The sequence below is a fragment of the Chelonia mydas genome, chromosome 7 (genome assembly GCF_015237465.2).
Source record: "Chelonia mydas isolate rCheMyd1 chromosome 7, rCheMyd1.pri.v2, whole genome shotgun sequence".
NCBI classification, from domain to species: domain Eukaryota; kingdom Metazoa; phylum Chordata; order Testudines; family Cheloniidae; genus Chelonia; species Chelonia mydas.
Window position 1 is genome coordinate 53155250 of NC_057853.1, and position 13771 is coordinate 53169020.

Consider the following 13771-nt stretch of genomic DNA (forward strand, 5'->3'; position numbering starts at 1 on the left):
AAAGAAGTATGGGCTGGATGGATGCACTACAAGATGGGTAGAAAGTAGGCTAGATTGTCGGGCTCAACGGGTAGTGATCAATGGCTCCATGTCTAGTTGGCAGCTGGTATCTAGCAGAGTGCCCCAAGGGTCAGTCCTGGGGCCAGTTTTGTTCAATATCTTCATTAACGATCTGGAGGATGGTGTGGATTGCACCCTCAGCAAGTTTGCAGATGACACTAAACTGGGAGGAGTGGTAGATACGCTGGAGGGTAGGGATAGGATACAGAGGGCCCTAGACAAATTGGAGGATTGGGCCAAAAGAAATCTGATGAAGTTCAACAAGGACAAGTGCAGAGTCCTGCACTTATGACGGAAGAATCCCATGAACCGCTACAGACTAGGGACCGAATGGCTAGGCAGCAGTTCTGCAGAGAAGGACGTAGGGGTGACAGTGGGCGAGAAGCTGGATATGAGTCAACAGTGTGCCCTTGTTGCCAAGAAGGCCAATGGCATTTTGGGATGTATAAGTAGGGGCATTGCCAGCAGATCGAGGGACATGATCGTTCCCCTCTATTCGACATTGGTGAGGCCTCATCTGGAGTACTGTGTCCAGTTTTGGGCCCCACACTACAAGAAGGATGTGGAGAAATTGGAGAGAGTCCAGCGAAGGGCAACAAAAATGATTAGGGGACTGGAACACGAGTTATGAGGAGAGGCTGAGGGAACTGGGATTGTTTAGTCTACGGAAGAGAAGAATGAGGGGGGATTTGATAGCTGCTTTTAACTACCTGATCCAAAGAGGATGGATCTAGACTATTCTCAGTGATAGCAGATGACAGGACAAGGAGTAATGGTCTCAAGTTGCAGTGGGGGAGGTTTAGGTTGGATATTAGAAAAAACTTTTTCACTAGGAGGATGGTGAAACACTGGAATGCGTTACCTAGGGAGGTGGTGGAATCCCCTTCCTTAGAAGTTTTTAAGGTCAGGCTTGACAAAGCCCTGGCTGGGATGATTTAGTTGGGATTGGTCCTGCTCTGGGCAGGGGGTTGGACTAGATGGCCTCCAGAGGTCCCTTCCAACTCTGTTATTCTATGATTCTATGAATCTGATTACCCTGTAAGGTATTTATCATCCTAATTTTACAGAGGTGATTTTTTTACTTTTTCTTCGATTAAAATTCTTCTTTTAAGAACCTGATTGCTTTTTCATTGTTCTTAAGACCCAAGGGTTTGGGTCGGTGTTCACCTATGCAAATTGGTGAGGATTTTTATCAAGCCTTCCCCATGAAAGGGGGTGTAGGGTTTGGGGGGGGATATTTTTGCGGGAAGATGTCTCCAAGTGGGCTCTTTCCCTGTTCTTTGTTTAACACGCTTGGTGGTGGCAGCATAGGGTTCAAGGACAAGGCAAAGTTTGTACCTTGAGGAAGTTTTTAACCTAAGCTGGTAAGAATAAGCTTGGGGGGTCTTTCATGCAGGTCCTCACATCTGTACCCTAGAGTTCAGAGTGGGGAAGGAACCTTGACATGGTGGCAGAGCGGTGGGATCATTTTGAGATTTTTTTCTAGATCATTTTGAACCAGAAGCACAGCAGGATTTTAAAAGGGTTTTGTAAAAGGGGACAGCAGCAAGCATAACAAAGGGATTTTCCTTTTATGAGCTGGAGTTTTCTCTACCTAAAGGCAGGGTAGTTAACCTCCTGCAGGGAAATTCACAAGTTTTTCACAGACCTGAAGAGGTTTTTTGTTTTTTTTTTAGCTAAGAGCAGCTAGAGGATTTTTCTGTAGGCTGAGAATAGCTCTCATAGAACATAGGTATCAGGTTACAGCACAACTAAATTTTACAAGCCAGTTTTTTTTTTTTTTTAAACTCTCGGGTGTAAAGTTAGTTAAAAACAGAGAGGCTAAGATGACAGAACCCAAGGCAGAAAAAGCCAAAGAGGCTGCCCACAGGAGAGAAATGGAGGCTGTGCACTGGAGAGCTATGGAGGTAAAGGAAAAAGAATGGAAGCATGCAGTGGAGATGGAGAAGGCAAAGGCTCAGCAGAATATACCAACAAACCCTAGCAATCCTTCTCCAGGTACCGCCTCACATCCTAGGAAGTTCCCCACCTACAAGGCAGGTGATGATACCAAGGCCTTCTTAGAAAACTTCGAAATGGCCTGCCTTGGGTACAGCATCTCTACAGACCAGTACATGGTAGAGCTGAGGCCGCAGCTCAGTGGACCCTTAGCAGAGGAGGCGGCTGAAATGCCTAAGGAACACATGAACAAATATGAACTGTTTAAAACCAAGGCGAGAGTCAGAATGGGGCTAACACCTGAGCATTCCCGTTGGCGGTTCAGAGCCCTAAGGTGGAAACCAGACGTGTCATTTACCCGACATGCCTACCACATTGTGAAACACTGGGATTCCTGGATATCAGGAGCAAATGTTAAATCTCCAGAAGAGTTGCCCTTCCTAATGCAACTGGAGCAGTTCTTAGAGGGTGTTCCTGAGGAAATAGAAAGATACATCCTAGATGGGAAGCCCACATCTGTAATCGAGGCAGGGGAGATTGGAGCCAAATGGGTGGAGGTGGCAGAAAAGAAAAAAAACTAGTCACAGTTGGAGCGGAGACCAGAAGGGACAACCTCCGACCTCACCCTACTACCGGGGACAGCCCAAGACCCCAACTACACACCAAGGACCACTCCAGACACCTCATCGTCCTGCCACACCGTTCTCCAGCAACCCACCTCGCCCCAGTGACCCATCAGCTGGACGATGTTTTAAATGTAACGAGCCGGGGCATGTAAAGGCCAACTGCCCCAAGAACCCCAACAGATTACAATTCATTGCACCAGAATCACACCAGAGGTCCTCAGGCCCTGATGCCTCCCAGATACCCTCGGAGCAGAGGGAAACTGAGAGTGTGGGTGGAAAGAAGGTCACCATGTGGAGGGACAACGGAGCGCAAGTGTCAGCTATCCATGCTTCCTTAGTGGACCTCAATTTAATCAACCCAGAGATCCAAGTAACAATTCAACCCTTCAAGTCCAACTCTTTCAATTTGCCTACAGCGAAGTTGCCTATCCAGTACAAGGGCTGGTCAGGAATGTGGACTTTTTCAGTCTATGATGATTATCCCATCCCCATGCTGTTGGGCGGAAGACTTGGCCAATCATGTGAAGCTAGCCAAGAGGGTGGGAATGGTCACCCGCAGCCAGGCTAAGCAAGCTTTCAGGCCTAGCTCTGGTCCTGAAACTTCTACCAGGACCCAGTCAGAGGTGATGGAACCGGACCCCATGCCAACGTCTGCAACGGCAGTAGTGGATCCAGTCCCAGAAGCGGAACCGGCGGAACAACCAGCACCAGAACTATTGCCAGCACTGAATCCAGTACTTACAACCCCAACACCAGAGGGCCCCACCAAACCTGCACTGGCAATAGCAGATAACCCTACACCAGAGGCTCAGCTGGAGCCTGAACCCCAACGTGGTGCACCAGCGAAAAGCGGTTCACAGTCAACGGGAACAGCCCCATCCCCTACATCACTTCCAGAGGGACCAAGCCCAGATCCACAATCCAATGAGGAACTGATGTCTCCAGCCTCAAGGGAACAGTTCCAGACCGAACAGGAAGCAGATGAAAGCCTCCAAAGAGCTTGGACGGCGGCACGGAGCAACCCACCACCTCTCAGCTCTTCTAATCGATCCAGAGAATTAAAGGTTTGTCAGTTTACAGCCCAGGGAGGAGATGACGCTGAGTGGCCTGAAGGTGTCTACTACGAAGGGAAAAGTAATGGTGGCATAGAAGAGGTAAACATCTCCGTGACCCCTGGGTGTATGTAGCGACAGTAGATCAAGAAGCTGTGCACTAGCTATGCGCCGACGTTCTCAGACACCCCAGGACTGATTGAACGGGCATACCACTCCATTGACACCCAATTAAAGTCCAACCTTACCGGGTGTCTCCTCAAGCTAAAACTGCTATAGAACGGGAGATCCAGGATATGCTACAGATGGGTGTAACCCCTCTGGCAGTGCATGGGCATCTCCAGTGGTTCTAGTTCCCAAACCAGATGGGGAGATACATTTCTATGTGAACTACCGTAAGATAAATGCTGTAACTCGCCCAGACAACTATCCAATGCCACGCACAGATGAACTATTGGAAAAACTGGGACGGGCCCAGTTCATCTCTACCTGGGACTTAACGAAGGGGTACTGGCAGGTACCGCTAGATGAATCCGCCAAGGAAAGGTCAGCCTTCACCACACATGTTGGGCTGTATGAATTTAATGTGCTCCCTTTTGGGCTGCGGAATGCAACCGCCACCTTCCAAAGACTTGTAGATGGTCTCCTAGCAGGATTGGGAGACTATGCAGTCGCCTACCTTGACGATGTGGCCATATTTTCAGATTCCTGGGCAGAACACCTGGAACATCTACAAAAAGTCCTTGAGCGCATAAGGGAGGCAGGACTAACTGTTAAGGCTAGGAAGTGTCAAACAGGCCTAAACAGAGTGACTTACCTTGTACACCAGGTGGGTCAAGGAACTATCAACCCCCTACAGGCCAAAGTGGATGCTATCCAAAAGTGGCCTGTCCCAAAGTCAAAGAAACAGGTCCAATCTTTCTTAGGCTTGGTCGGATATTACAGGCGATTTGTACTGCAATAGAGCCAAATCGCCACCCCACTGACAGACCTAACCCAAAAGCAACAGCCAAATGCAGTTCAGTGGACCGAAGAGTGTCAGAAGGCCTTTAACCAGCTTAAAGCGACACTCATGTCTGACCCTGTGCTAAGGCCCCAGACTTTGACAAACCGTTCCTAGTAACCACAGATGCGTCCGAGCGTGGTGTGGGAGCAGTTTTAATGCAGGAAGGACCGGATCAAGAATTCCATCCTGTAGTGTTTCTCAGCAAGAAGCTGTCTGAGAGGGAAAGCAACTGGTCAGCCAGTGAAAAAGAATGTTATTAATTTATTAATTATTATTATTATTATTATTTAGTATTATCATAGTTCCTAGGAACCCCAGTCATGGCCAAGGACCCCCTGGGACTCAGTGCTGTACAAACACAGAACAAAAAGACAGTCCCACCCTGAAATTAACTTTTCTTTTTTGAAATTCCCAGTGAATCAAAACACCTGTTATTCATCCTGCTCTAGCATCTGTGTTCACCAGCGTCTTTCGCCAGAAAAGTAGCATTTGGGGAATGAGAAAGAAGTCAAAAAGAGTGCACACATGCAAAGAAACTGCCTAACTATGGTCTCACAATGCTCACTGCCAGCCCAATGGTAGTGCATTTCCTATGGCGAGAGAATCAATTAATCACTGAGTGGTATCACAGCCACATTTTATAGATCCCAGGCAAAAACTATGTTGAGTTGGAGTTATGGCTAAATATCAGCTATTTAAAGTAAAATACATATCGGAATGATGTAAATATCCTAAATACAAGTGTTACAAATCCAGGAATTTCAGAGTCAAGGTTAAAACTTAAAAGAAATCCAAACATATTAACAGTACGGAAATGATTTCAGTAACAGCATATACAGACTCTGAAGAAAGTACAGAAATACACTGTGAGGGCACCCAAATAATTTTAACTTTGCTCTACAGTGGTGTCAGACAATAACTATATGATTTTGGTTAATGTATCTCAGTGCCTGTAGTCCCAAATTACATTAAACTCAGGTTTAAAGCAAAGAGGGTATTTTTTCTTTTTCCCCTCATGGTGTCACTGCACAGGGCAGAATTAAGGCTGTTTGGGTGACCTAACTGTGCATTTCTAAACCTTGCTCGGTGCAGCCAGTGCCCAAGAATTAAACAATTTTTAGCTACAAGAGAAGTTATTCTGTTACTGAGGTTATTCAAGGCAAAAAATGACTTTTAAATTCTCACACAATTACTTTGGCGTTCATTCTGGAGAAGACAGGTTGTGTTTTTCATATGTAACGAAGAGACTAAGTCTCTGCTTTAAGTGCAAAAGTCAACCTTAACTAAGGAGCTGTGACCAGCATTTTCAAAATCACTCCAAGTGTTCACAGGCTGCACTCCAACTCCATCTTGAGACACCAAGCGGTCCTTCAACACTACTAAGGTGGGACTGGTTGATGCAAGCTGGTGACCTTTATTCAAACAATACACACCCAATCTGCTATATCTGTCGGCACTCAGCCTTGCTGTTGTTGCGCTGCCTCTTGACTGCACTTCACCTCTCTTGTGCCTGCACCTTCCATTCCAGCTTATCCGGAGTGACCATACAACGTTTCACAGGCAAATGCATCTCAACCCCAGCTCTTCACTCGAGCGAGCCTGTCAAGCTCTGAAAAAACCTGTGCATTGCACCTTCAGAATCCTGGCCACAATGGAGAGGGAGAAGGAGGGGGACACAGCCAAACACACAAGTTCAAAGATATACCTCAGTGCCATGACAAGTGTGCACCACAACCTCAGCCACACTGGACCATCAGCTTGACAAATATCTCTAATTTCAGCTCTAGGATATCAACCAATGCAGCCCTTCAGTTTCAATCCCCTTGTTTCCTTCTGCTCTGGGGGGCAGCCTTTTATCAGCAGTAACTGATAACTACCTGAGCAAAGCCAAGGGGTGTGCATAAGGGCATTCCAGACAGATGCTGCTCTCACTCATACTACCACCGTAGTTAAGGCGGGGTACCTTTTCTGACACTTTCCGGGTATGTCTACACTACCCGCTGGATCGGCGGGCAGCGGTCGATCCATTGCGTCTAGTCTAGACGCGATAAATCAAGCCCCGAGCGCTCTCCTGTTGACGCAGGCAGAGTCGCAGGGGCGCAAGCAGAGTTGACGGGGCAGCAGCAGCAGTCGACTCACAGCGGTGAAGACACCACGGTAAGTCGATCTAAGTACGTCGACTTCAGCCACGTTATTCACGTAGCTGAAGTTGCATAACTTAGATCGATCCCCGCCCCTAGTGTAGACCAGGGCTCCCACACACACACTGGGGCCTCAATCTTCTCCTGTTCTGCAGACGTTATCAGACAGTAAGTGCTCCTGAGTACAGAAATAATGAATCTTGAGCTGAGAAAGAAGCCAGTAAGAAGGCCAACACCTGGAACTGCGTGTAATGAGGAACGCCCTTTCAGTGCTACTGGCCTCCATGTCTCCTACAACACTCAGAGGAAGGGATGAGGGAAGAGCAACAGCATAGAAGAGATAGAAGCGGAATGGGATATTTGGGTCTTCACTCCGTGTTTGGTCCCCAGTCCACAAGCACCAGAGGCAAGGTCACAGATTCACTACTCACGTCAGCTATGATAATGTTCTCACTAGGAGGGAGTGGGGTGAGAATTAGGATTTCTGGTTCTAGTTTCAGTTTTGCTATTGACTGTGTGGTGCAACTTTGCGCAAGACACATGAACTTCCTGTGCTGCAGTTACCCCATCTGTAAAGTGGGGATACAACTACACTGGGGTGCTGTGAAAAATGATGTCTGCATGGCACTCAGATGCAAAGAGCTATATTAATGTGAACTATTATTCTAACACAACTGAGGGCAACTCACACACTTCCGTACACTGTCTGCTCTGTTGTAAACATTCTGGATTATGAAATTTGAGACAGTTACAAGGTGGAAAATCCCTCAGCAGTTTCCAATTAGAAAAACAATTCTAGCTTTACACACTTGTTTATAACAACCCCATGGATGAGAGAAATTATTTCCCTTCCATTGTACCTAGTTCTTGTACTGCATCCACCATTAGCCGGGGGGAGGGAGAGCTGCAGACACTCATGTGCCACTCTAGTATGGGGCTATGGAGGTTAAACTGCTGGGAATGGCATTTATTTTGGGGTGGGGGGGGTATTTGCTTCGACTAAAACCCCACATATACAAAACTACAAAGGACTTTGCAAAGGCACCAAAAAGCAACGAAGGGAGATGCTATTTTTGGCCTCCTGTCTCTTACAGAAAGATACCCCTTATCTCTTCCATGCATCCCAACTTGAGGAGCCAAAACTAAGCACCAGGCTAATCTCAGTCAACCAATTCAAGAGATCTAGACCAATCCCCCAGTAAGAGATCCCATGTCGTGCCTAATCACTTCCCCCTCCCTCTGGAGCCCCCATCAGAGATGCTGTGTATGTAGACCGGAGGGGGATGCTAGCGACCCATGCAAGATGCACTCTCCCTTCCCTCTGCGGTTACATGTGTGGCCACCACATGAGGAAATTGGTATTTTAATTTTCAATGTAAAAAGGCTTCCTACTCCCCAAAGCTCCCACTGGTACCATTCAGTGGCCATTAAACACCAGGGAATGCCACATAAAAACCTTCCCCAAACAGGAACACAAAGCACATAAAGAGGTTAATGTCTTCCTTTTGTCTTCCCCTTCTCCCAGCCCAGTTTGCTGTTTTACAGAGCAGGAACTTTACATCACCCCAACACATGCAGTGGAGTGAAAGGCAAGTGCATCCTTTCTGCTGTGAATGAACCCCAAACCTTACTGCCTTTTGTTTGGGAGAAGGCACGGTGCTGGCTTGAATGTGACTTCTGAAATGGTTAGCAATGAAAACAAATCCCTCGGAGGAATATTTTGCATTAAAGATGGCTTCAGATTCACAATGAAACATTCCAGTATCAGCCGTATTCACACAGAACAATGGTCTCTCTCTGCCAGCCCTGGGCCTGGCTTGCTTGCTCTACAGTGAGTTTGGTACTGCCCTGAGGGAGTATTAGATAATGAAGAGCTCTGAGCCCTTCCTTTCACCTCATGCCTGGGCTCATCCTAATGTATGTGAGCAGGCTTAGTTCATAGACTTTGCTTCTTCTCTCTCCCCCCACCCTGCATGTTTTGCAGATGATTCGCATGAATGAGCAAGAGGAATTGTGGCTCTGGGATCCCTGGCACCCTATTTGGAATCAGCATCAGGGATGCACTCCCCATCCCCCCTCTCCACAGGTAGGACAGGATGCCGCACATTCCCGAGCTGGTATAGAACTGGGTGTTTGGGAACAAGCTTCACAGTCACTCATCCTGCCTGCATGGCAGAAGACACTGCTGGCAGAGAGGAGACAGCCTGTGTGCGCTTTAGCAGACTCTGGAACAATAAGGTGCAGGAGCCAGCATGCTTAAAGGGGCTGAATGGGACAAGATAACTGTCCCAGTCTGCAGGGGATATTCCATACATACCAGTCTCCCATCTGAGGACAATCGACTTTGCCAGCTTTCAAACAGACCTAAAGTCTTATGGGCACAGGGAGACTCCCTCATGAAACATTGCCAGGGAACAGGTTTCAGAGTAACAGCCATGTTAGTCTGTATTCGTAAAAAGAAAAGGAGTACTTGTGGCACCTTAGAGACTAACCAGTTTATTTGAGCATGAGCTTTCGTGAGCTACAGCTCACTTCATCGGATGCATATCCGATGAAGTGAGCTGTAGCTCACGAAAGCTCATGCTCAAATAAACTGGTTAGTCTCTAAGGTGCCACAAGTACTCCTTTTCTTTTTGCCAGGGAACAAGCACTCTGCAGCATGACAGCCATTGAAATACCCACCCTATTTTAGTACAGCTGCAGAGGTCGCACACCAGGGTGCTGGAACAATTTGTATAGTGGGGGTGCTGAGAGCCGTTGAACCAAACTGTAAACCCTGGATATAATGGAAACCACTTCAAGTCAAGGGGTGCAGTAGGACCCCTAGTTCCATTGCCCATGCTGCACACTGCATTACTTGAAGAGAACTTCCAAGAGGCTCAGGTGTGTGGGGTGGGGTGAGTACCCAATCACATCTACACACCTTGATGCAATATTACCTGACAGAGCGTGAAGTCATGTGAACAGACCTCATCTGTGTTTGGAGATACATGGCTGCAAGACCTGAGAAGTGTCTGCCATATACAACCTGGAACATGCTACTGGGCTTGTAAAATGGTTGTTTAGGTGTTAGGGAGAGTAATGGGGCTAACGACTCTAGCTCTCTGTAGGTTTTTGCTTTTTTTCCACTGCTGAGAATCCACATAAGACAGGCAGACTGTGTGCCCCAGAGATCGTAGAATGACGGAGAGCAGAAGGATCATTTTTATTTTTATAGCCACTGCTTCCAAATAATGAAAACAGATAAGCCTTTTAGGGTGTTGTCTAATGACTGCAGCAGCGAAATGGGAGCCAAGATTCCTGGCTCTGTCACGATGTGACTTTTGACAGGCTGGTCACACTCTGTGCCTCAGTTTCTTCAGGTGTAAAATGGGGGTGGCAATAATACATGCCTCATTAATCCCCTTTGAACTCTTTGGATTTCAGGGGTTATAGAAAGGCAAAGTAGGAGTATTCCTCCTGTGGCAATGCAGGGAAAGAACTCCAGCGCAGCAAGCACTGCTGCTCACTATCCAGACACACATCAGATCCACAGCTCAGATGCCTCAGATCCACTGCTCTACTGTATTCCAGTGGCAGACATGCACTGAATAGCCCTGGCATATTCCACCCTCTCTTCACCCTTCACCTACCTTTAAAGTAGCATGAGAACTGAGGCCAGAGGAGAAAACAGAAAATCACCTCTCATCTCCCACATATCCCCATTGTGGGGATCATACAGTATATTGTGGGAACCACATTTACTCAATTACAGTACTTGGAAAACAGCACCCCACCCCTATCATCTCTATTCTAGTAAGAGTCAGAGAAAGAACCTGCCCAGCATGAGGTCTCTGGCCTGGGTCCTAAACCCAGCGTCTCGCTCCCCAGGCCAGCAGCAGTGGGCTAAGACACAGAAGGTGTGCACTTGGCCCATTGGGTGGTATCAGCACTGTATGTTGTTCAATAGGAACTTCACTGGTTGATTAAAGAACATTGTTAATGGTCTTGGAATCAAGTTCCAGCTAATATCCCTCAACCAGCAGGATGGCAGCCTTATTATGGAGTCCTGCGATGGAGGAGAAATCCTCCAGGAGAGCAATTTAGACCCTTCTCTCCAGAAAACCAACTCGGAAGAAGCTGTGATACAAAGTTACTCAAGGCTTTGCTTTCACTAATTTTATTCTCTATTCTTCACATATATTTATATGAATCTCTCTTTCTAAGCTTTCAAGTTACCAAACATTAATTTTAAAGCCTCTGGTTTTGCTCCTAACGTGAAAATGAAGATTTAAACAGCTGTATGACAAAGCCCTACAAAAAAAAATGTAGAGAACAATCCTGCCCTGGCCCTTGGGGGATTGACAAGACCTAACCTGATTTTTAAATTTTCCATCTCTAATTTCTCTGGTCTTTAAAATGACTTCACCAGTTACTGATTTCGCTGCAACGTGTTCCTCCACAGAGCAGTCTGGTTACCCAGGACTAAGGTGACTGACTGATAAGGATCAAGAGTGTGTTTACTTGTAGTATAAGTGAGCTTAATAGCCCAGGACAATATGTGCAGTTATACTAGGATCCCCGTGCTGTTCAGATGCACATTAAGCCACCAAGAGACATATCGGAACTCCACACTGGGCAATCAATCAGATTCCTCCTTTTATCCAGCACATTTTAGAACCTAAATTTAACCCAGTAGCAAGCCAAGACAAAGCAACAACCTATCGGCAAGGGGCAAAGAGGAGGAGGAGGAGAGAGAGCTAACAAAGAACCTTAATGGCCATGGCAAGCCAGATCACCTAATACAGTTACTGTACTGCAGCCTCTCCATCCATCCCCTCTCCTGCAGCATGGCTCTTGCAGATGAAGATTTTCTAAATCAACAGTCAAATGACAGTGCACAAAAGCAAGCCAGAGACAAGCTCCCTTGTACCTGCCAGAGTATAAATGACAATCGATGTGAAACACTACAAACGCTTTCCAACTCCCTACCTTTAAAAGGCGCATTTCAAAGTGAAGTGAGATCTCTCCAAGGTGTCCAGGAAGCTTGGTCTGTTAACTCTGACAGCCAGCAAGCCAAGGAAACACACCCGAGAAAAAGGGGAAGTGAGGAAAAGCACAAGCCCTAAAGAAAATCTTCACAAAGACATGTAAGCAGCGAGCTGGCCCTTCCTGAATAGGCAGCTGGGCTGCACAGCCGGTGGATGGCTGAACAGTCGTTTGTAGCAGTGGATCTCTTCTCTTCTCTTGGAGTTGCCAAAACCTCTCAAATCAGTGTGTGAACATGAGGATACTGGAATTTTACACACACACAAAGAGAAATGTAAATAAATCTACACTGAAAGCAAGAGCTTCACTGCTGAGCATGGTGAGCACCAGACAGATAGCAATCAGCATGCCAGGAAGGTTGTCTGCAGCCACAGGTGAGCAAAGCAGGGTTCTATATAATAGAGGGGTCCAACAGCACAGATCTTTTCACCTCGTTTCTCAGGTCCTATCTGAAAAGCTTCCATCTTACTCTCTGAAATCCCAGAAATAAAGTAGGGATAGTGGTGTCCAGAGGGACGCAGAGAGAAGCCTGGTCCAGTATTCAGGGAGTCGTGGCATGACGCAGTCGTCAGGCACTCCTGTGGGATAGGGAATCACAGATTAAATTCCTTGTCCTTTTACACATGCCGTGTATCTACTCACAGGAGGGCTTTGAACTCCACTTGCACAGCAGGGGAGGGAATCTGGCAGCGGTTCAAAAACATTGCTTGTGAAGCCACTAAACAAGCTCACCGTTGGTTCCGACACAGAACGAGATGCAGAGAATCCCTCAGCCCCTCAGAGACAGCACAGCCTGGTGCTGCACCACTGGAAACGAGTTCGCCTTTTGTTTCAACGGGGAGAGAATCCGGAAGAGGAAAACGAAAAATGTAGTGCCAGGGAGAGTGAATGACAGCATGAAAAGCCACATCAATCAGATAAAGAGCGAGGGAGGGATAGGGACGGGAGGAATGGAGCCCACACAGACAGCAGCGCCTGACACTCCAGTACACATTGATAGGTTGCTGGAGGAGTTTGTCTTTTGAAGCTGTCATGTGTTTATGCTGCCTTCAGATATGAAGCTCACAAGGTGAGAAGTGCTAACCTAGGAACATTTATTCACCAGTGGAAAATTACTCCTTTTGCCACACTGTAGCTTACGGCTTCACCCAAACCAATACCTGTTCTATGCACAAATCTCATAAAAAGAACAAATTTTCCATATGACACATGACCAACAAGCCTCCAGTCAAACATACTGAGGCCCTACTATAGGAATTTGGGGTTCGGGAATAAAAATGGTAAAAGGATCAATTCCTTGTGCACCAAAAGGGAGAAACAAATGTGGGGGAAAAAATCAGTACGGGAACAGGTTGTGCACGCACAAATCTAACTGTGTTTCACTAAAGCTCTGAGCCCCATGATAGACTGATATATGAGGGGGTCCTATTTTAAAATGGAATTAGAAATAAGAGTCTACAGCAATGCAGGGGGAAGCAGGATGTGCTAGAGGAAAGCATGCTTATGACTAGATGTAAAGCTCTGTATATGCTTAAAGTTTTATTCTTTGATAGGCAGAGCATCAGGGCAAGGGGGTTTCAGACAGGACGACACATGGGGATAGCTCTCCAGAGAGGTTAGTTTAACTGATAGCGATAGAGAGCACAAAACTAACAGTTCAGTAATGAGACACCAAAATCTTACAATGAAGTGAAAACAGAAGAACGCAGAGAAACCAGGGAACATTATGAAAGGATGTTAAAGAAAACATCACAGGAGACCTAAGCCTGATTGATTTAGGCAAAGCACCCTCTGTTAGCTGAAGACAGCATCTTTCAAGGCTTTTCCAACAGCTACGTACAGTGCTAGAGCAAGAGACACTAGGCCAGTTAGACTGTTTGGGTCACCTGCTCTGATTCTTGCACTTTGCAGGATGTCTCC

The 13771-nt window shown here is 46.7% G+C and overlaps 1 protein-coding gene across 9 annotated transcripts in view; it reads right to left on the reverse strand.

Annotated features, from left to right (window-relative positions):
- Window positions 1-13771, reverse strand: part of NDST2 (N-deacetylase and N-sulfotransferase 2) — a 239567-nt gene that overhangs the window by 45802 nt on the left and 179994 nt on the right. Inside the window, exons 2-3 of one of the 9 annotated variants that reach the window (XM_043550908.1) lie at window positions 12282-12429; window positions 11795-11863 (exon numbers count right to left, since the gene is read on the reverse strand). The exons of 3 other annotated variants lie outside the window; for them this stretch is intronic. The gene's annotated coding sequence lies outside the window, so the exon portion shown is untranslated. Of the gene's footprint in view, window positions 1-11794; window positions 12430-12493; window positions 12721-13771 lie in introns of those variants that run through there. 5 more of the 9 variants (XM_043550912.1, XM_043550911.1, XM_043550910.1 and 2 more) reach the window with 5 other exon arrangements.